At 41.9% G+C, this 21,625-nt stretch overlaps 1 pseudogene; it reads right to left on the bottom strand.

The window, feature by feature from the left end:
- Positions 1-13,816: 13,816 nt before the first annotated feature.
- On the bottom strand, positions 13,817-20,966 carry LOC138376559 (forkhead box protein K2 pseudogene; annotated as a pseudogene).
- Between the last annotated feature and the right edge of the window lie 659 nt (positions 20,967-21,625).

Genomic DNA, 21,625 nt, shown 5'->3' with positions numbered 1-21,625 from the left:
TGGCGCCCCCCCCACCCCCGCACCGAGCCTCGGTTGAACGGTCGGCGGGCCTCCGCGTGGCGGGCCCTACAGCGTTGTGGGGCGGCCGGTCACGCGTGCGTGCAAAAAGAGCGTTTCTCTGCAGCTACACGAGACCGTGATGGCAGTGGGGGTCCGGGCCCTGCGAGGTATGCGTGGGGTTGTGGGGCTCGCGGAAGGCGCAGCTGGTCCTCCCAGGTGCCGCGGGACCGCCCTTGTGCGCGGCGGCCACTGGCGGTGAGATCCCCTGCGTGCCCTGGCCAATGGGCTGTCGTCTGAGCATCCTGGCGCCTGGCCGCCCCTTCCACCGTTGTCGCCTTATGCCGTGCCTGACGGACTCCCCATTCGCTGCTGCCTTGAGCCATCTCCTCCTCTCCCGTCTGGATAGCCAGTCCCCCGCGTGTCCCTGCCGGTGGGCCGCGGTGCGCGGGCCCCCGCCACACACCGGTCCGCTGCAGAGCGCCCCTCCTCCTGGGAAATGAGGTGCGGCCGGAAGGGCAGCCGCCCCCTCGCCCGTCACGCAATGCACGTTGGTGGGGAACCTGGTGCTAAACCATTTGTAGACTACCTGCTTCTGGGTTGGGGTTTCCTACGTGGCAGAGCAGCTCCCTCGCTGCGATCTATTGAAAGTCAGCCCTCGACACAAGGGTTTGTCCCCGCGGGCGCGGGCGGGGCGTGGGTCTCTCCTGGCCGTCCTGCCTGCTCAGCCCCTCCCGACGATCTGTCCCTCCGCGCCGCCCCGGCCCCCTCCCGCGCCCGGGCTACGGTGGGGGGTGGGCACGCGGGGATCGGTGTGTTGGTCCAGGGCGCGGGGGGAAGGTAGTGGGGGGCAGCCCGGGGGGAAGACCTCCAAGCCGCGGCCCGTGGCCCACCTCGGAGTGGCCCCTGTCCCCCCCTATGCCACCTCCTCCCCGGGCTGGGACCGGGGTTCCGGAGAGAAGCGTTGTGGTCGTGGGGGGAGACAGGGGGACCAAGGCGCCGGCGGTCGTCCGCGAGGCTATGCCCCGCGCGGCGCCGCCACTGTCCCGGGGGGTTGGCGCCGCGCGGGCCGGGTGGGGGCAGCTGTCCGTCCGGATCCAGCTGCACCCTCTTCCTTCCCCCGAGAGTGGGGGTCGACCAGCAGGCCGGACGCCGGGACGCCGGGCAGGCGGGCCACGAGGACGGTAAAGCGACGGGGTCCCGCGGGCGCCGCGCTCGCACCTGCTCCGCTGCCGCGCGCGCAGACGGCATGATGCACGGGATTGACCAGATGTCCCCGTCACAATTAGTCTCTGCGGGGCGGCCCCGTTGACACTGTGGAAGGGGTCACCGCCAGAGGGCTCTGCCGTTGCAGGCTTCTCGACTCCCTGTCCCTCCCTCCCTCACTACGTGGCGGAAGGTGTGACTTCTTTTTTGCTCTCCCCCTCCCCCCACCCCGCCCGCTCGCTGGAGCCTCAGCCGGTTCCGCACCAGGACGCCATGTTGCACGGGTCAACCAGATGTCCCCGTCACACTTAGTCTCCTCGGCCGGCCTCCTTGACGCTAGGGAGGGGGTGACCGCCAGAGGGCTCTGCGGTTGTGGGCTCGTGGACTACCTCTCCTTCCCTTCCTCACTGCGTGGCCGAAGGTGTGACTTTTTTTCACTCCCACCTTCCCCCCTCCCCCGCTCACTCGAACGCTCGCTCGAGCCTCCGCCAGTGCGGCGCACGACGCCATTGTGCACGGAGTGGACCAGATGTCCCCGTCACAGTTAGTCTCCGCGGAGCTGGCCTAGTCGACGTTATGGAGGGGGTCATCGCCAGAGGGCTCTGCAGTTGCGGGCTCCTCGACTCCCTCTCCCTCCCTTCCACACTGCCTGCCTGAAAGTGTGACTTTGTTTTTTTTTTCCTCCCACCCTCCGCCCGCTTGCTCGCCCGCTCGCTCACACACTCGCTCTCTCGTGCCTAAGCTGGTGCGGCGCGCGGACGACATGGTGCACGGGGTCGACCAGGTGTCCCTGTCACACTTGGTCTCCGTGGGGCCGGCCTCATCAACGCTATCGAGGGGGTCACCGCCAGGGACCTGCGGTGCAGGCTTCTCGACTACCTTCTCCCTCCCTCACTACGTGGCCAAAGGTAAGAGGTTTTTTTTCCTCCCTCCCTCCCTCAGCCTCTGGAGTAGCTGGGACTACAGGCATCTGCCACCATGCTTCGATAATTTTTTTCTGTATATATTTTTAGCGGTCCAGATCATTTCTTTCTATTTTTAGTAGAGACGGGGTCTCGCTCTTGCTCAGGCTGGTCTCAAACTCCTTACCTGAGCGATCCTCCTGCCTCGGCCTCCCGGAGTGCTGGGATTACAGGCATGAGCCACCGCGCCCGGCCTCAATTTCTGTTTTAATCTTAGACTGCATAGAGGAAGGGAAAGCCAGTTATCAAATAAGCAATTCCAGAAAAAAAGTGTAGCTCTTTATGTGATGAATTTACCTCAAGATGATGTTGAGCATAATGAAAAGGAGAGGTGTTTTTTATTGGAAGTTTCTGAAGAAAAAAATAGTTCTTTATAAGACTGAAGTAATGTATACTACTTTGGAAACTATTCTTGGAAGAAGGAACAGCTTGTCTTATATTGGCAGCCAAATATATCTGCATTTAAATATACCTAATCAAGCATGAGCACCTTTGAGGTGTACAATCACAGATATACTTTCAAAACACCCTAAGATGAACCATTCAACTTTATTTAAGAGGCATTAACAACAAAATAAGCCCCATTGGATTGTCCTTTGAACATTATTAACACGTTGGATTACAAGTGTTGATTTTCAGAACACAGTTTGGAAAATGCTACTTTAGAATACCAATGTCCTTATCCCCATTGTTACAGTTAAAAAATATAACTAGCTCATAAACTTAATTTTGTTTCTAATGTACTAGTTTTTTTGCTAATTATCTGTAACTTCTACATTTAATTAAAAATTGCAAGTTTACACTCATAATAATGTCAATTTCCTCTTTCACTTATAACAATAGTCATGATCAAATTGTGTTTCAGATAAAACTGGACCCTGACTCTGCCCAAAGTCATGGGTTTTGGTATCTTATTAAGTAATCACTAAATGCTTTTGTTCAGACAAGGCCCTAAATCTATGAGCAAAAAAACCACTCTACTTTGGCTAGAGTCCCAGCGTTTTTTGAATTCAGATGATTCTGATGTTTCCACATGTAATACAAAAGTAGTTTCAAAGATTAACCTTGCTCAAACAAGTACATTTTATGCTTTTTTCCCCCTAACTTAGTCTAATTTTTAGAAGTCTCCCTTTGGAAGTACAGTAAGTTTTAATTTGCTGTCATTAAGTTTTTGAAAAGATCATATGACATATTCACTGTTGGTGAAAGAAAGGTTTCTTGAGCATATTAATAGGGAAAATTGGCCATTAGGAAAGATTTTGAAAAATGTGTGAGGGGGTAGTATTGCTTGTTCTCAGTGGGAGAGGAGAGCCGTTAGAATCACTTATGCAACATTTTTCAAAATATGTATCTGCAAATATGCATCTTCCCACCTCCACCTTCCCTCCATGTCTAGGCACTCACAGGCCTTTTAGGAAAATGGGGAAGAATGTGAGGCAGAATTACATGAACAAAAGCATCCCAGGTGATTCTGATCTCAACCCTAACGCAGTCATTCCCAAGGTTTGCTGTACATTGGAATCACCTGGGAACTTTAAAATAATTCTGATGCCCAAGTCATATCCAATGCCAACTAAGTCAGAATGCCTCAAGTTGAAAGTCAGGTTCTTTTTAAAGTTCTTCAGATAATTTCTGTGTGCAGTAAAGGAGGGACAATGCTGCTTACTTTGCATGTAGGAGGATGCGCTGTTTCTATCGGTGGGACTTTGGGCAGGTCAGATTTAAGCCTTGGTTTCCTTACCTGTAAAATGAGTTGAGTTAAATGTCATGTGAGATTGGGTGGTCCTTTCCATCTTATAACTTCAAATTCTGTGATTTTGAAATCAATTTGGAGACAAAACTGCTGGAAGCATTATATTAATAAAAGTGTCCATTTTATGTGCCAATAATGTTACAGGCCTTTAAAAAAGTGCTAATAATAAATCTGATTTGCCTTCCCTCAATTATTTTGAGCCTCATTTTAGACATTGGGGACAAATGGAAACATATAACTTACCAAAGAGAACCCTTTGTTTTCTAACACACAACATCTGTGGATAATAGAAATACAATAACAGAGTGAGTTGTCTCTGTTCATTAATATTTCATTTAAAATATTTGGGAAATAGCTACCCTTAATATTATGCTGTGCAATATTATGCCGCACTGTTAACACTGCTTGTTTCGGGATAGCTATATCTGTCATTGATTTTGCACTTATATTTACTAACAAATTTTTCAATAATTATTGCAAAAGCGACATTTAATGATTTTATTTGGTATAAAGCTCTTTCATTATTTACTTTTAGAGCTAAAATGGAAAACAGGAAGGTAAGTGATAGTGAACTAAATCAATTGAAATTCAAGGCCTAACAACTTAAAGTAAACACAATTGCTATATGACTTAAATTTAAGCATGTGTACAAATAGATATAACTTTCACAGGATGAAAGATTCTATGGGTAGAAGAGCAAATGACAGGGAAAATAAGTAATAATTAATATATTACAATAATCAACAGAAACCTGTCTTCTAACAGCATATTGCCTAGCATGTTGGCTCTCCTATTTTTGCTAAAAGCCAAAGAATTAAAACAAAGGGGAAAGTGCCCACACAGTACTGTTCTAAAGTAGAGAATTGTAGAGCCCCTGGGAATGTTCCCCCTACCACCTTTTAAAAATTGTCTTCAGACATAACAAATGATAAAATCTGTTGTTAAAATTTTTTTTTCCTCCACAGTGTGACTTTAGTAATATATTACCACATAAATAACAGGTGAACTTTTTTAACCTGTCTTGTTTTTCCGGCTAATTACTTTGCATGATATCACGTTTAGTAGTAGGTCATAACTATAGACATAGGCTGTAGTGTGCTTACTAGAGAACTGAAGCAAACCATTTGCAGCTTTTTTGGTCCTTAAGATTCTTTTAGCACTTAAATTATTAAGGATCACAAAGAGTATTTTTTCATGTCAATTATATTGGCATTTACTGTATTAGAAATTAAAATTGAGCATTAAAAAAATATGCTTAGTTTAGTTTTCTCAACCTTGGGATCCTTGATATTTTGAGCTAGATAATTCTTTGTTGTGGAATGTGTCCTGTGCTTTGTAGAATGTTTAGAAGCACCACTAGGAGCCAGCAGTAACTTCCCCCAGGTTGTGACAACAAAAAATGTCCCCTGGGGGACAAAATCACCCATGACTGACAACCACATTGTTAACATAAATAATATTTTTCACAAAAATAACTTTTCTTCTACAACAAAAAAATTGGTAAAAAGTGTGTTTTATTTACATTTTTGCAAATCTCTAGTGTCTGGCTTACTAGAAGACAGCTGGATTCTCATTCCTGTCTTTGCAATTTGTTTTGAAGAGACAATAAGATGGATGATGACCTAGCCTGTGCAAATATATAGTTGGGGAAAATGTGTATTTTTAAAGCTTTCAGATAATTGTGGGGTTCTTTAATACTACAACAAAACTCCACAAGTCTTAGTTCCTTAGTTACAATGGAGTTTTACATATCAATGCATTTGTGACATTCATACTCATTAATCTATATTGCACAATAAATGAATATTTTCCTCGCACTTGGAGGAAAGATTTGCTTTTGTTATTATCAGCACCAATCTTATAAATACATTAATTTTCTGACTGGGGGGGGTCGGGTGGGGGGAGGGGATGGGGTATAACTACATCATGAGTGCAATGTGCACTGTCTGGGGAATGGACATGCTTGAAGCTCTGACTCGGGGGGATGGTCGGTACATGGGCAATATATATAACCTGAACTTTTGTACCCCCATAATAAGCTGAAATAAAAAAAAAATTAAGTATTGAAAAGCAGTCAGGTTCACAGTAGAAGGTATAAGTTTTCCTTCTACTGTAATCTTAGTACTATTTTTTGCTTAAAAGTTTGAGTTTTATTATTGGCAACAAATGCTTGTTATTTTCCTTGAAGTGAAAGTCTCACCTTGTTTATTTCTGAGATTAAAAGTTGGTTGTACTTTCAAATAAAAATGGTGTTCTGTGAAAAAAGTGGCTTGTTCAGCTAAGAATTTAATGACAAGCACTTTTGCTTAACACAGCCATGCTGCAGCATGCAGGAGTGCTTTAAGTGAACATTTCACTTATTCTGAATATTAAAAAGGTCAAGATTTAATAACACCATTAACTTTTACTAATTCATAAAGGACATTCTTAAATAAAGCAGGCTTTTTTTTTTTTTTTTCTGCAAGGGGAAGTGAAGAATAGAATGACTAGTGTAACTTGGCACCACTGCCTTGATTCATGCTGAGAAACCAACAGTTTTACCCATGTATACTTTTATACAGTCATTGAAAATGTCAGTGAATAAGCAGGCAATGTCTTGTCATTCTTATAAGAACAGTTTTGACCTTATGGGCCTCCTGGAAAAGGGTTTAGGGGATCTCCAGAGGTTGACACACCACAATCAGAAAATCGCTGGTTTAAGTGAGTGCTTTAAAATAATGCTCATATGTTAGTTCTATGAACTTTTAAAGTTCATCAAAGACGATTCTCTTACAATAAAAAAAGTTTTTAAGTTTTTAACATGGACTACTTAAAAGAAAGAAGAAATCCATGATAAGAAGATAATAGAACTAAAGTGAGGAAAAACCTGGGATATCTGAATCTCATATTCAGATTCAATAAAGTTCTGAAGACTTTATTGCCCAACACTAATGCTTTGTAAAATGTTCTCGGTGTTCCAGTGCAAGGTTAGAGATGTGAAAATATATTTGGTTTATTACCATTACCTGTCAGGGAGGGTCAAAACTTCAGGGCAACTCTGGCAGGTCACTGTAGAAGACTCCAGAGAACAGGACTTGATGTGCTGAGTAAAAAGAGGTCAGGAACCCTCTGGAGGCCAGAAGCCAGGAGGAGAATTTGCAAAGCTCTTTGCTTTGTTGAAGGTTAGGCATCTTCCTCCACTCCCCCTCACTCCCAGCAGATATTTTACTAAGATATTAACAATTCCTGGATTAATTTGTAAGGGAACATTGTTATTTTATAGAGATGCAAATAGACACTTTTCCATGAGAAGTCACAGCCACTCACAGTAAGTATTACTTTTTTGAGGCTATATGTTTCTTTCCTAGAGTTGTGTTTATACCATACTGAAATCAAAATCATCATTCTTTAAGTCTTCTTCCCCAACTCATATGGTACATAATCATCTTATAAAAGGAGTGCTGTAAAAAGGATATGCTAAAGTAAGAACTGACTTGTAGGTTCATTTAATTATTGAGCTAAGTGAGTAAATGTACTATCCAAATACAAGAAAATGTATCTTTTTAAAAGATAATTTTCAATAGCATCAAACAATATAAATATTTATTGCTAGTCCTAACATGAATTACCTCTATAAAAAGAATTAGAAAATAATTTATCTATTAAAATGGAGAAAACTAAAAATTCATTTCCTCAGGTTCATAGTGGCCACTTTTGTGTGCTCAGTAGACACATGTGCCTAGTGACAATTGTACTGGACAGTGCAGGCTTAGAGCCTGGTGGTTACAGGAAACTAAAAATGTTTTTTTCAAAGTTTATTGCCGATAAGCATGACATATGATCAATATAAGACTTTGAGCCTAAAAATAGGTTAAATTTCCATAGGTTCTGTCAGGAGGAAGTAGAAAGGAACATAAAAATTTTCTGAGCATGCTCAGTGCCAATTTCTTGGGCATGTCTAATGCCAGTTTCCAATGAATGGTGATGAGCATTGAATCATTATAGTATTTAAGTTCTCGGTGTTTATATTTAAAAGACTAAAAGACATGTCAACCAACCAAAATCATTCTAAGGGATACAAGGGTAGAAATGTGAAAGCTGATATCTTCAGAGTAATTAAATTTTTTTCTTCAATAGATACTTATATTGCATCTTTTCTTCTTTCTGTGAGGAAATGTTCTGGAGGAATACTTCAAGCATGATCCCAAACACAAACTTATTTACACATATGTTCATATTCTTTTCAGTGACACAAAGCTAACAGCTCCAGGTGCATCGATAGCTTTTGTAAGAAATTTCTTATTTATAAAGCATCCTTAGAAATAAAAGTAGATTCCTGAAATTAACATCTGAATTTTAAGAAAAAAGTCTATCAAAGGAAAATAAATACATGCATACGAGTTTAATAATCATTATGGTTTAAGGTGTTGCCATTGTTTTTCTCATCACAAAACAATTGCTATTAAGTACAGCAAGAGAAATTTCTGAATTCTCCCCCAACAACCCATTGCCCAAATGCACCTGTAGTGCACACACACAGCATGTTGTGGGGATGGGGAGCAGTACTAAAACCATCTGCTCCATAGGCAGAGACTGAATACAGTGTAGGTCTAAGCTGAGTCACAGACTATATTCCCCAGCTATTCCGATGTGTGTTGTGACTGAGAACACCTTCCTTAAAGTCTTTGTTCCTTGGATCATGGGTGTTAATCTTTTCCTGATGACTTCTTGTGCCTGCTCAGGAAGTTGTCCAGGAATATGGTGCCAGTAGGACTTGGACAAAGACTTTGCTAGTTAGCTTGCTAAACTATAGCTGTGTCCTGACAGTTGCATCATTTATGCAGAATTCCTGTGTTAAGTCTTCATCATTTGGAATAACAAATCCTATTCAAGTACTTGGGATTGTTTTTCTCCTCCCCACAGCAAACCTGTAAAGAGAAGTCAAACTGCATGACCTAGAGGGACAGAATATTTAGGTCAGTACCTACTTCTGTAGCATCCAGCAAGGGTTTAGGAGAGGAGGCTTCTGCTGTGCACTTGAATAAAAACCACTCAGTGGGCACTGGATCAGACACAGGCCTTTCCATGAAGCTGCAAGCCATCTGGGGACACTTAGCACCTGCTGGAGAGAAGCATGGGTGGTGCTTCCACATGCGGAGAGATAAGCGATGCAGGAGGGAGAGCTGGATTGGGAGGGGGGAAGTTCATTGCAAACAGGGGAAGCTTGATGTGCCTATGAGATAGCAGAGGGCGCCTGTGTAGTCATCATTTACATATATGGGACTGGGGCAGGAATCTGAGCTAGCGGTAAGGAATGAAGAGTAAGAGTAGCTGTTTATATGTAGAGAAAGTCTATAGAATAAAAGTTGACAGAGTATAGATCTGTAAGGACTATCATAATTTAAGGGACAAGTCCCTAGAGGGGCAGGTAGAATGGGAGGAGGAAAACTAGGAGACATAAGATAAAAGGAGACAAGATAAGAGAGGCTATGGTCATAATGCTAATGCTGCCAAGAAGTTGCTAAGTGAGGGGGTAGAGGAGAGCACAGGTTGAACAAAGTTCTTGCCTTTATGAGCTTATGATCTAGTGAGGAAGACATTAAGTATTTTTTCAGGTATACAAATATCCCAGGTGGTCAGAAATACCAAGAAGACAAAGCAGGGAACGAGATACAGTGATTGGAGGTGCTCACTATTTTAGGTAGAATCATCAGAGAGAGCCTCTCCTGAGAGGCCACATTTGAACAGTGACTTGACCAAAGTGAGGAAGGTAAGGAGCTCCAGCATTACACCCAGTGGAAAAAGTGCCAAGACTCTGAGACAGGAAAGTGTTTCATGTGTGTTCAAGGAACAAACAGCAAGGTGGCCAGTGGGGTCAGAGCGAGGAATCAGGGAAAGAAGGAGGAGAGGAGGTCACATGGGCAATGCTGTAGCTCAGTGGTCCCCAAACTTTTTGGCACTAGGGACCATTTTCATGGAAGACCATTTTTATGGACTGTGGGGGTGGGGGCATGATGGTATTGGGATGATTCAAATGTATTACATTTATTGTGTACTTTATTTCCATTATTATTACATTGTAATATATAATGAAATAATTATACAATTCACTATAGGTTGGGAACCCCTGCCGTAGCTCACAGGGCCTTGTCGCTTTCAGAGCATGGGAAGAAGTTTGGTTTTTATTCCAGTTTGATGGGTAACTTTTGGTAGATCTTGAGCAGGGGAGTGAAGTGCCTTAATTTAAGAGGTTATGCTGACTGCTCAGGGGAGAGTAGACCATAGTTGGGAGTCAGAATGTAGGCAGAGAAGAGGGCTAGGAGGAAACTCTGATGATAAAACTGAGCAGTGACAAATGGTGGCTCAGAATGAAAAGCGGACAGACTCCTGATGGAAGAATTGCTCACAGGTTGGAGCAAGGTAACTCATGTAGGTATTTGCCCCAGCAACTAGTCAATGGCAATGCCCTTTCCATTATTAGGGCAGACTTGGGAAGTTGTGTGTTTGTAAAAAAGAGTTCTGCTTTAGAAGTGTGAAGACACAAGGGACCTTGGCAAGAGGAGTCTCAGGAGAGTGACAGTGACAGGGGGCAGATGGAGTGGGTTAAGAAGAGATAGGAGATGAGAAGCTGGCACCAGAGCATGATTCTGTGAGCAAATTAGTGGAAACATCTCGAGAGTTGTGGGGAATGGGATGGGAACAAAGGGGACACATTCATCTTGGGGAAAATCTCTGGCAGAGAGGGGGAAAGTCTTCAAAGAGAGGTAATTGTTGGAACAGTGATCTGCAGAAGTGGGATGGGATTGACTCCATTGATAGGAGAGTTAGCTTCAGTGAAAAGAAAATACATCTCTGGGCTGTTTTCAACATGATCATGATGAATGACCTTTTTCATCTGTTGAATTCAGTTTGCTAATATTTTGTTGAGAATTTTTGCACCTATGTTTATCAGAGACATTGGCCCGTCATTGTGGTTGTGGTGTCTTTGTCTAATTTTGGTATCAGGTAATACTGGCCTCATAGGATGAGTTTGAAAGTATTCCTCTTCCTTGATTTTTTGAAATAGTTACAGTAGGATTATATTAATTTTTAAAAATCTTTTGTAGAATTCAGCAGTGAAGCCATCAGGTTCTGGGCTTTTCTTTGATGGAAGATTTTTTATTACTGCTTCTACAAGTATATTAAATATTTGTTAAATAGACATTAAAATATATTTAATATATTATCATAAATACATGTATACTTTAATATATTAAATACATTTATTTAATCAATATAAAATATAAATATGTATTATATACATATTTTTATTGCACCCTTGAACAATCCAATCTTTTTGAGTGTACATGGAAATTTTACCAAAATCGAGCATATGATGAATAGGAGAGTAAGCCTTAGAAATTCCAAATGATTTAAATTGATTAGAGTGTACTTTCTTTACCTTAATATAATTTACCTAGAAAATCAGTAACAAAAATACTAGAAATGCCAGATTTCTTTGAACTTAAGCTAATTGTTTTAAAGCTACTAATATATTGCAGACAATATCATATTTAAATAAGAAAATATGTCCATCAAGTAGTTCAAGAAACTCCAAGAGAATAAACACATATTCATACCAACACACATAATCATCAAATTGTTGAAAGTCAGAATTTTGAAAGCAGCCAGACAGAAGAGAATCATCCTATACAAATTATTCTCAATGAAATTAACAGCATATTTCTCATCAGAAACAAGGTCTGAAGGGAGTGAATATCATTTGTAAAGTGCTGAAAGAAAAAAATATATATCAATATAGAATTTTATATCCAACAAAGCTATCCTTTTTCATAAATGAAAAAAGCTATTGAGATATTCAAAGATGGATAAAACTTAGGAGGTTCTTTGCTAGTAGACCTGCCCTACAAGGAATGCTGAAGGGAGTCCTCTGGCCAGAAATGAAAGGACACTAGACAGAAACTCAAAGTAATATGACGAACAGAGAAATAAACTACAAAGGTAAATATAATGGCCTATACTATTGTATTTTTGGCTTATAACTAGTCTTTTGTTTCATTTCCTATATTATTTAAAAGCCAAACATGAATATTTATAAATTCATGTTAATAGGCACACCGTGAATGACAATGTCACTTGTGCAACAGTAACCTCAGGTGGATCTGTAAGAAGCAGAGCTTTTGCCTGCTACCAATGCTAAGTTGGTATCTAATCAATCTAGATTTTTTTAAGTCACATTTTGTCTTTATGTAAATAATAAACATTTCTAAAATTGCCTAAATTTACCATTCTGAGCCATTTCATTCCACCAGGAACATACAGGTATTTTTTTCCCTCTCTTCAAAAAAGGTAAGTACCAAAATAACTACATTTAAATAAATAACATTATGATAATGACACTAAAAATTCAAAATAAGGCTAATATCCTCTTTCTATTTGTACTGCTGCTCTGTCCTAACCCCTAGAACACTCTGGAAAGGAGAATGGTTTTTTCCTAAGGAGTCTGGGCTGAGGCTGAGGGTGGGGGGAGGTTGGAACTTCTCATTTTCTCACTTGTTTCCTTTCCTCTCCTTTTCAATTTTGGTAGGAGATAAGTCAGCCTTAGTTTTGAATTCAGTTCTGAAAGGTCAGGGAAGTTTCTTACTGTAAATCAGAAAACAACCTAAATGTTTCCAGTGCTTAATCACAGGGTGCTTGCTTAGACTCTAGAATTAACATTCAGCTCCCGCTCCATCGGCAGGGCTGCTCCCGCCTGGAGTGGGGACAAGTGCAATATAACAGAGAAGACAGCTGGTCAGATGATGCCTTGAGCTGGCAACTACACCTGCAATAACACACTATGGAGAAATCTGTGATCTTTGTTTGAAAATGCTTGTGATAAGTGACTGAGTCTTTTCCTCCAAATGTAGTGGTAATGGCTCTGTTGTTTTAAATACACAATACTTAGGAGACTGATTTTACTTAGAATGGAAAATTTTGCCAGGGACAAAGTTAACACAAAGAAACAAACAACAAAAAACAGCAAGAAAGAGAACACTTAAATGCAGCTCAGATGAGACCGGGCAGTTCTTTCCCATCGCCAGCTTGTCCCTGAATTCTCACGGTCACATGCAACCTCAGCATTAGTCTTCTGTCCTACGCACTGAAATGGAGGTGGATTAAATTCACCAAGCGACTGCTCTAATGTGGAAAATCTGCAAGTGTCATAAACTAGCTCCACCTGAACAAGATAAAGAAATCATTCCATAGGCTGAAAACAACAAAAACACAAAACTACTTTGTTTCTTTTCCCCAAATGAAATCCACATGAAAGTTCCTGTATGATTTACAAAATTTCCAAGTAGAAATGCAGTGATGTGAAATGTCACAGACCTCATTATTGTGTAAAGAAAATGTACTTCAAAATATTCTAATTGCACATGTGAACAACAAAATACCGTCTTGCCTGCCAGTACCAGCGGTGAGTACTGCGAGGGCCGTGGTGGGGGGCGGATGGGAGGGTGGTCCTGCCTGGTCTCTGCAGGCGGCCGAGTCCCTGGAGGTCCGCTGGCACCTGCCCCTGACCGCTGACCACGCTGCACCATCCTCACACGGAGATGCCTGGTCCTCCAGGAAGGGCCATGGTTTTTCACTGGTAGTTAAAAGCTTCACCCAAAGGCAGCAGCCAAGGGTGCTCAGCAGGGGAGACGCTGTCTCACGTACCAGGTTTTGTTGTGTGTGGTTTTTGTTCAAGTGTGACTTCTTTCTGTAAATTAAGGAGTTTTCAGGCCACCTGGGTTTTGTATTTTCAGTACTGAGAGGTGAAGTCCAAACGCAGGGCCCTTTACCCACTGAGAGAGAGCGCACTCCTAGTATCAGTGAGAGGCAATGTCCACTTTTGGCAACACAACATTGATATTTTAAAGTAAGAAAAACTTTCTCAGTCGCTAGTTTTAGACACCCTTTTCCTCACAGCTGCCCATGACGTGTCCACACTCAGGGTGATGACGACGCTCTGGCCGTCTTCTGTTTTGATTCACTTCAGCCCTGGCTGCCCAGGCTGGTTGCTGTCCTGGCAGATGCTGATGCGGGGGTCTCCAGCACGTGTAAAGGACTTCTCGCGGCATTGTTCACCTGGCAGTGGACCGCAGTGGGGATTGGTACCACAAGAGTCCCGTTTTGCGTTACAGTTTTTACTGGTAGCTGGTGTTGACATAGAGGTGTCTGTTGCACTGATAACGAAGATCCTCATCAATCTAACACTAACCTATTACCTGGCTTCTATAACCACGCTTACCTATTGCATCAGCCTCCTGAGACCGCACCCCTCGGACCACCCCAACCTAATAAAAGTGGAAAAAACCCAGTATGCAGGCTCAGAACTTGGTGGTAACTCCCCTCTGAGCCCGCCATTAAATAAACTTTCATTCTCTGTGTGCGGCTTGGTTTGTCCTTGGAACCACACACTGTAACACTTGCTATAACACTACTACAGTGACCATCTGGACAGAGGTGGTCTGTGACACCTGAATGATCTGGCTGGCAGCACCTAATGTACCATGGCTAATTGCAGCAACAGGTTCTACTTTTACTTGCCTGTTATTTCTATTCTCTTGCAGCTGGGCCCTAGGGGAGGCCAACATAGCTGCCTGAGTGACTACGGCTTGTCCTGAGACAGTGTAGGTGTTTGCTGGGGCCAGTCCAGCCATGCTGGTGACTGACACTGCTGGTATCTGGTGGAGGACGTGAACTGTCTGCATGAAGGGTGGCTGGGAGGTCACTAGGTCACCACCTTGCAGTGGTCACTAGGGTGGCAGCAGGCTTAGCCACCTGTAGTAGCTGCCACTGAATGGTGATTAAGACCAGCTGGCTGGACAGAGGTGACTCTGGTGAGCTTTGGGCAACCCAGGCTTCTTGGATGATGGCAAGTCTGGGGTGTGAGCTGCCAGGCTCAGGCTCCCGGTGGGCCGGCAAGGCTTCCCTCCACAGGCTCTCAGGGCTCTGGGGCCACTGCAGTGAGCAGACACTACTCCAGCGTGACTGGGAGAGGCTCCTAGAAGAGAGTGGTCACAGAGAGGTTCTAAAGCAAGGTACACTCCTAGGCTACCTTTTCATAAAGGCCTGCTCTGTTAATTTGCTTTCAGAGGCAGGATCTCTACCTTCCAGAATGAGCCTTTGCCTGGTTATTCCTGGGAATGTGGTACTTGGATGAAATAACAATTCAGACAGAGATTGTTGGGAACTGAATTCTGCCACTCCTTGTCAGTCTTGTAGCATGGATAATTTTTAGTGATGTGCATATAAATTCCATTTAGGATGAGTTGTTTACCAGGAGCCATTGTAATTGCTTGTACTATTGTGCATGGGAATAAGGTGGCTTTGAATCATCCTTTGGGCTTCCTCCACTGGAAGCTTCCTTTTCGTTTTCTGGGTGCGAGTTTTCAGCCACTAAATTGAGGGGAGATGGCATCAGTGGGCCCATTATGAAACCTGAAGACCCCACTTCCCGGGGGCTGGATGGGCAGGAGTTGGCAGCACTGATAGTTCCTGCTGGGGAGAGAAGGGGGATGATGAGGTGGGCCATGGTGTTTGGAATGTTGATGGTCAGAGGCGAGAGGTGCCGCTGCACAGCCTTCGCTGGGGACTCAGGCACCTCTTGCTTCTTCCTCTTCTGGCCGGAGAGGGAAGTGAAAGTTAGTTTGAAGTCTGTGCTTGGAAACCTGGTGCATGAAGCTTGGTAGCTGCAGCAGCGGCACCCGGTGCCTCTGGAACACCTGTCCACAAACACGCTGTTCTGGCCAAGGCAATGCAACTGGAAATCGCCACTTTAGGCCTGAGCTGTGCAGGTGGTGGGTCCCAGGCTGTCCAGTCATGGCCAGCGCTGCTGCTCGGGTCATCAAGATCTCAAGGTGACACTGGGAGATGAAGCTCGAGTGGCCCATGCTCACATCCACTGAGCCCTCTGATGAGATGCACTTGATGGTCGCCGAGTGCTTGGTAATTAGGTACTCGAACTCGCAGTCCTCCAGCTGTGCCACTTCCCCGCAGCCTGGCCAGGACCACCACCCCCGGCCCCGCCGCCTGTGATGGGGCGCTGCTGAAGCCACTGCCATCAGCCTGAGTGGGAGTCCACCGCCACTCACTGGGAGCTAGGAGCCAGAGCAGAGGCCTCTGGTTTGCCAGAGAGCAAGCCAATTAGCAGTGGCTAGTGGCCTCAATCTCAGTTTAATAAATTTATAATGTTAAATTCAAGCACATATAAACCACTAAGAAATTTCAACAGAATACAAATAAAAGCCAATGAGAAGGAAATCAAAATAGTATACTATAAAACTATATTGAATGCAAAGAAGGAATTGATGGAGGGAATAAAGAAAAAAAAGGTAAGAGGTACACAAGACACAAACAGTAAAATAGCATAGATAAGTTCCTCCTTATCAGTAACTTATTAAGTGTAAACGTATGAAACTCTACAATGAAAAGGAAGAAACTGGAGGAATATATTTTAAACAACAAACAACAAAATGATCCAAGTATGTGTTATATACAAAAGCTATATTTTATATTCAAAGATATATATGTATATATGTTGAAAGTGAAAGGATAGAAAAACATATTTCCATGCAACATTAGGTGTCTATGTTATTATCAGACAAAATAAACTCTAAGCCAAAACTTTTATAAAAGATACAGGCGGCCGGGCGCGGTGGCTCACGCCTATAATCCTAGCACTCTGGGAGGCTGAGGCGGGTGGATCGCTCAAGGTCAGGAGTTCGAGACCAGCCTGAGCAAGAGGGAGACCCCGTCTCTACTAAAAATAGAAAAAAATTATACGGACAACTAAAAATATATATATAGAAAAATTAGCCGGGCATAGTGGCGCATGCCTGTAGTCCCAGCTACTCGGGAGGCTGAGGCAGGAGGATCGCTTGAGCCCAGGAGTTTGAGGTTGCTGTGAGCTAGGCTGACGCCACGGCACTCACTCTAGCCTGGGCAACAAAGTGAGACTCTGTCTCAAAAAAATAAATAAATAAAAGATACAGGCCATTATTTATTGAAAAAACAATTGATTCATCAAAAAGATACAATTACAAACATTTATGCACCAAGCAACAGAACGCTAAAATATGTGAGACAAGTATTGACAAAATGGAGAGGAGAAATCATTCTACAATACAGGTTGGAAACTTTAGTACCCTATTTTCTTTACTGGATAGATGATCTGGACAGAAGATCAGTAAGGAAAGGAAGATTTGAAAAATGCTATAAATCAGCCAAATAGAGCAGACATAAAGAAATTCCTCCACAGAGCATAATGCACATTTCTATCAAGCCCAGATGGAAAATTCTCCAGGTTAGACCACATTTTAGAGCAGAAAATAAGTGACAAAAAATGGAAAAAGACTGAAGTTATAAAAAGTATCTTCTCTGATCACAATAGAATGAAGCCAGACATCAAAAACAAAAGGAAAAATGCAAACTTCATAAATAGGAAATTAAACAGCACAGTCATAAGCAATCAATGAAACAAAGAAGATAATACAAAAGAACTTGGAAAATACTGAGAGGGAAATAAAAATGAAAACAATGTAACAGAACATAGATTCAGTGAACGCAGTGCTTAGGGGATGGTTAAAGCAGTGAATGCCTATATGAAACAAGAAGAAATGTCTCGAATAACCCTATATTACAATAGAAGGACTTAGAAAAATAAAGGCAAATGAAACCCAAGCCTAATAGAACAAAGGACTAATAAATATTACAGTGAAGACAAATAAAATTGAGAGGAGAAAAACATTAGAGAAAATGAACAAAACTAAAAGTTAGTTCTCCGATAGGATTAACAAAATTGATAAATATGTAGGTACACTGACCAAGAAAATAGAAGAGAGGATATGAATATTTACAATCATAAATGAAAGTGGAGACACTAATAAATACCTTACAGAAATAAAATGGATTATAGAAGAATGTTATCAGCAGTTGCACAAAGAGATAACCTGAATGAAATGAACAAACTTCTATAAACACATACATTACTGAAAGTGACTGATGAGGAAACAGAAAATAGGAACAAACCTATAAAATATAAAGAGGCTGAATCAGAAAAAAAAATCAATCAAACATATTAAAGCAACTCCCAAAAAAGAAAAACAGTACCAGATGGCTTTCCTGGTTAAGTCTACCAAATATTTCAGAATTTTTAAAAATCCTCCTCAGACTCTTACAAAAAATAGAAGAGGTAAGGTCACTTCCAAATATATTCTGTGGAGCCAGAATTACCCTGATCTGAAATACAGATAAAGACACCAAAAGAAAATTAGAGATCAATATTCCTTATGGTCATAGATGCAAAAGAGCCTGAACAAAATACTAGCTAATTGAATCAAACAGTATATTTAAAGGATAATACACAAAAAGCAAGTGGAATTATTTCAGGAATGCAAGATTAATTCAATATAAGAAAATCAATTAATTTAATAACACAATAATAGAATTGAGGAGGAAAACACACACAGCAAATCAGCAAATGCAGAAAAAGCATTTAAATAACAACAAAATCTCTTATCCAGTATGGTTGCACATACCTGTAGTCCCTGCTACTCAGGTGGCTGAGACAGGAGGATTATTTGGGTCTAGGGGAGTTGAAGGCTGCAGTGCTCTCTACGTTGTGCCTGTGAAGCCACTGCACTTTAGCCGGGGCAACATAGTGAGAACTTCTCTCTAAAAATTAAAAAAAAAACAAAAACAAAAAACCCACTTTTTTTTTTATTGACACCTAGCAAATCTACTTTGAATCCATTCTGTTATATGAAGAGGTGTACCTATATGTGTGTGTATATATACACATTTATTATTATTATTTCAGCATACTGTGGGAGTAGAAAAGTTTAGGTTACGTATATTGCCCTTGCCTCCTCACCCCACCCCGAGTCAGAGCTTCAAATGTGTCCATCCCCTAGACAGTGTGCATCACACTCATTAGGTATGTATACACCCATCCCCTCCCCTACCCACATCTGCTCGACACCAGATCAATGTTATTCCTGAATGTGCTCTTAGGTGATGAGCAGTGAAACCAATTTGATGGTGAGTACATGTAGTGCTTATTTTTCCATTCTTGGAATACTTCACTTAGTAGAATGGGTTCCAACTCTATTCAGGAAAATACAAGAGGTTCTATATCACCATTGTTTCTTATCGCTGAGTAGTACTCCATGGTGTACCAAAAAAAAAAAAAAAAAAATTTTGATCAAAGCAGTCAACAAACTAGAAATAGGAAAAAGAGGATTTATTTAAAAAAAATTAACAAGTCAATGGGTAAAGGCTAAAATTTCTCCACACCACCGAAGACTGGGAACAAGAGAAGGATGCTCACTTTTCTCCACCTTATTCAACATTGTACTAGAAGACATAATCAGGGAAATTAGGCAGGAAAAATAATAAAACCCATTCAAATTGAGAAAGAAAAAGTAAAATTCTTGCTATTTACATATGGCATGATACTGCCTTTAGAAAAACTCAAATAATCCATAAAAATTTATCAGAGGTAATGAACAATTAAGTAGAATTGGAAGACACAAAATTAACACACAAAGATCCATGATGTTTCTATATACCAGCAATAATCAACCTGAAGCAAAAATTAAGAAAACAATTCCACAGAATAGAAAATACTCTTTATGGAATAATTTTAATTAAGGAGGCGAAATAATTGAATGCTGAAAAATACAAAATATTTCTAAAAGTTAAAGAACAGCCTAACAAATGAAAATGTACCCAGTGTTCAGGGATTAAAAAATTCATATTGTTAAGATGGCAATGCTCCACAAAGTGATCTATGTAGTCAATGTATTCCCTATTTTAAAAAGTGCCTGTCTTTTCAGAAGTGAGAAAGTATATTTCTCAAATACATATGGAATTGTCCACCTAATAGCCAAAAAAAAAAAAAAAAAAAAAATACTGAAAAATAGAAAAAAGTAGGAGAACTCACACTTTCCATTTTTAAAATATATTACAAAACTGTAGAATCAAAACTGTGGTAATGGCAAATGGGTAGAAAAATAAATATATGGAATACAACTGAGAGTCCACAAATAAACCCATATAATTATTGTCAATCGATTTTTTTATAGTCATACTTGCATTTGATTAAAAAAATACAAAAATATTCACACATGGTTCCTGTATGAATTCTAATTAAGAAACATTACTTTCAGGATAGTAATACTCGGTGATAATTTTCAGAAGACTCTAAGAGCTTCTTTACCATTTAAGGGGTAATAGGGTGCAGGTGTTTATGTGAATGTATTCTTAAATAAGAGACTACACCACTCTAATTTGGCTAGCTGTAGCTCTGTTCCAGGTTACTGACTGCTAGTTCATGTTCCAGAGTTTCTTTGCCAACAGGTTACTTACAAAAGAGGCACCTCCAAAGTCTTAGAGTGAATTGGGAAAGGGCTGGTTAAATGAGGAAACAGGCTATCACTCCCCTGTAAAAGTTCATCGTTTCCTTTCCCAATGTATCTTTTTATTGAGAACTTCTATTTTTTATCCTGTGTTCCTCCTCTGCCATCTCACATTCTGGCTCTACCTGCTGTATTTTGGCCACCTGCACCTCATTCATTTGTATCAGTTGTAAGATGGAAATTGGTTGATGGGGTTCTTCCTCATGCATCTTTTTCCTGAGCTATTTTGCTCCTGTAGTTTTTATTGGAAGTTATTCTGACAGCTGAATAACAGGTGGAGCAGTCCCCTCACATACTGGAAGCAACGAACTCTTTCTCGTCATTGCACAGTTCTCTGTAAGAAGCAGCAAATGATTCTGGGCTGCAGCGTTGGGCCGTATGCGGCCTCTTCCTCCCCGCATCCCTGACTCTGCAGGAAGTAGAGCTGCTCAAGGGCATCCTGTTGGCAATCTTCTCCTTCCCCAGGATGTGGGTACTCAGACGTGGGCTGACACTGGGCTTCACTCTCTCTTTCCTTTCACAGCCTGTAATTGTTTTGGTGCCAGGCTTGAAGTTCTCCAGCACTTCAGCTGTGTGGAGTCCCGCCGTGGTAGGCTCCTTGCATTCAGCTAAGAGTTGCATGCCTGGCAAGCGCTGGCCAGGTGCGTTGCTTGAGGGCAATATTTCCTATATCGCATCACTTTTCTTACCTTCCAGCACATATTCGGAATTTTCTACTAAAGCAAGCAATTGACTCTTTTCCAATTCGGAGAGGTATTTGGCCGGTTTTATAATTTTGTCCTTCTGTATTTTTCACTATATTCCCTCTGGACACTAGCTATCTGAGTCCCACTGCGGTGCGAAGAGGCAGCAGCGATATCCGGCCACCAGAGCAAGGGTCACAGCGGCTCTGCTAAGGAGCCCGAGCTAACAATTGATTGTGAACAAGGGTGTAGATGCATTTCAGTGGGAGGGGGGAAGAGTTGTCAACAAATAGTGCTAGAAAAACTGGATATCAACCATGCAAAACGAATGAGGCTGGCCTCCTAGCACAAACCTCTACAAAATTGACTCAAAATGAATCATTTACGCTCATGCAAAGGTAAATGTATTTCTGTGTGTTCAACCCCACTTGTGTTTTAATTGGGCCCCCTATCACCTGTACTCTGACAAACATTTTTCTGTCTGAAGTGATCCTTGGGCATACTCCTGTCACTGGATGTTCAAGGCTTTGTTCCCAGAGGCTTTGCAGGTGATGGCAGGGACATGCCACGTTTTATATAAAGCACAACATAATTGAC

The sequence above is a fragment of the Eulemur rufifrons genome, chromosome 28, assembly GCF_041146395.1.
Source record: "Eulemur rufifrons isolate Redbay chromosome 28, OSU_ERuf_1, whole genome shotgun sequence".
NCBI lineage: Eukaryota > Metazoa > Chordata > Mammalia > Primates > Lemuridae > Eulemur > Eulemur rufifrons.
The sequence above is the reverse complement of the archived record's forward strand: the minus strand, read 5'-3'. Positions and strand labels throughout refer to the sequence as shown.